The following is a 2,683-nucleotide window of genomic DNA, read 5'->3' as shown; positions in this document are numbered from 1 at the left end:
AAATAATTATTGCCTAATTAAATTAAATTTTTTAATTTAAGCCTCATTATTATGAAATTTAAATGAAAGTTTGGTTACACTTTACTTGAAGGGGTGTGCATAAGACTGACATGACACCTTCATAATCATGACATGACACATGCCATGAATATGAAGGATTTTTTATGCATGTTTATGACAGCTGTCATTACGTGTCATTCGCTCAGTTATGTCAATTTTAATGCAAAGATGACATTGTTTGAGATGTCTTTGTTAGGGGTAGGGTTAGGTTAGGGTTAGGTCAAACAATGTCATCTTTGCATTAAAAATGACATAACTGAGCGAATGACACGTAATGACAGCTGTCATAAACATGCATAAAAAATCCTTCATATTCATGGCATGTGTCATGTCATGATTATGAAGGTGTCATGTCAGTCTTATGCACACCCCTTCAAGTAAAGTGTTACCGAAATAATTTTTATTGTTTCTTAATATTTTATCTGATTTCTGTTTTATGCTGTATATGAAGCACAGACTGTTCTAATTGCCCCACTGATTAAGACTGTTATATAACTCATTAGGATATTTTTATGGGCAAAGCAGCAGACAGTTGGTGTACTTGGTCATCTCAAGAAATAACACTGTCATCATCAATATTCATATCCTTCGCCATCACCTCCCTTTACTCTAATTACGTCTTTTTAATTGTGTGGAGGCGGGAGTATTTTCCTTGCAGCCTCTGGTGGCCCTCAGTAGGTGGGCGTATGGAAGGAGACATAGATGCAAACCACTGGACTTGAAGGAGACAAACAAGCGTCTGTGCGTGTGAAAGCAGAGAGACCTCGCTGCGTGAACCAGTGTGAAGCCAGAGTACATTCTCAGTACAGAGTATAACGTGCCAAGGGCTCTGCTGCTTAAAGCCTGCTTAAAATTATATCTCTGCATATGCCACATTAATGTCTGCACTCTTCAGGTTCACTTATAAAAGTTTAAGGAGACTGGATAGAAACATAGCATGCTCAATCCGCCATAGGGAAACAGTCACTAACTAAAGTTCTCACTACCAAGGTCTCTGACTTTAGGCTACCTATGCATACACATATATATATATATACATACACATATGTGTGTGTGTGTGTGTGTGTGTGTGTGTTATATATATGTTATTGAATTAATGATGCAGTCAACAAAAAAGTTCCCATGAAATAATAATAATAATATACTTTATTGTACTTGAGAAGAAAATTGTTGTGGACTACATGTTGCTGCAGATATGCAATAAACAGATAATAATAACAATAAAAACAATGATAAAAAGATAAACTCTTGTTAAACAAACACACCGATACAGATAATGATTTAACTTACACATTGGAATTCTATATCTTCTACCAGAGGGAAGCAGTTCATACTGTAAATACAAGAAATGAGTCTGATCACCAAGAATCCTCTCTACCTGGTTGAGAACGCATTCCTCATATAAATCTTGAAGGTCAAAATGTTTGTCATGCCCAACAATTCTCCATGCTGTCAATAACAGGTGCATCAACTTAGATTTAAACTGTGCTGACAGGTTACCAATCCATACTGTGATACCATACCTAACAATACTTTATAAAACAACTTTATAAAACAGCAACACAAGATTCTTGTTTGCTCCATAGAGACGCAACCTACGTAAGAAATACAATCTCTATTGTAGACGAGTGCAAACACATTCAATGTGTGTTTTCCATGTAAGTGAACTATCTATGTAAACGCCCAAATACTTATAGGTCTGTGACTGGATAATATGATGATCATGTATAACCACTTGATGATGGTCACCTATAGATTTTGGGTCGAATACAATCTCCTCCATTTTCTTTGTATTTATTATTAGCTCATTTTTATCACACCATTCAACAAAATGACTTATTTCTGAATGGTAAATAGTGCTAATATTGTCATGCACATAGAGTAAACTTAGTATGGCTGTGTCATCTGAATATAATTCTGTCAGGACCACTATCGTCAAAGATGATTGACAATTAGCATACAGTTTGGATTGGCGGTATGGTTCCGTTCTGGGCAAGAACTCCCTGTGCATCCATGCAGCCTAGCATGGATGAGAGCAGGGAGAGCAGTTTGGGAATATTCATGGATAATTTAAATACTTAAATCACATGAAACCAGATAAAGAAATTAAACATTTTAGAAGAGAACACAGCATCACGTTTGTCTGAACCAATGACCATTAAGCTGTGTCGTCAGTCAGTCATTTCCCATCATGCTTTTGATCAACTGCACAATCCTACACAGCCGCCTCGCCATCGCGAGAGTTTTTTTGCACACGTCAGCATGACATCAGAGCAAGTCGGATGTAACTCGGACACTTTTCTAACCGGCATGCATCTCGCGGTGATCACCGGTGATCGGTTCTGCGCAGATTTTGCTCATCTCAGACAAGCTTACTGCGAAAGCCTTGATGACGACACACTTTATTCTCGTTGGTTAGATTCTGTGATGACAAGCATGACGTGTGTTGCTGTTGCGTGCTTATTATAACAATTAAATTCCAATGATGCTCACAAATCTGCATTTTTATAACAGTAAAAACATTTTTTGTGTAGTCACACTGTTATATTGAGTCACGTTTCAAAAAACACTGATAAAAGCATATATACCCCCACTTAATTGGTATTTAAATAGCATATGTTAA

Source organism: Sinocyclocheilus rhinocerous, unplaced genomic scaffold, assembly GCF_001515625.1.
Source record: "Sinocyclocheilus rhinocerous isolate Xijiao unplaced genomic scaffold, SAMN03320098_v1.1 scaffold375, whole genome shotgun sequence".
Lineage (NCBI taxonomy): Eukaryota > Metazoa > Chordata > Actinopteri > Cypriniformes > Cyprinidae > Sinocyclocheilus > Sinocyclocheilus rhinocerous.
The sequence above is the reverse complement of the archived record's forward strand: the minus strand, read 5'-3'. Positions refer to the sequence as shown.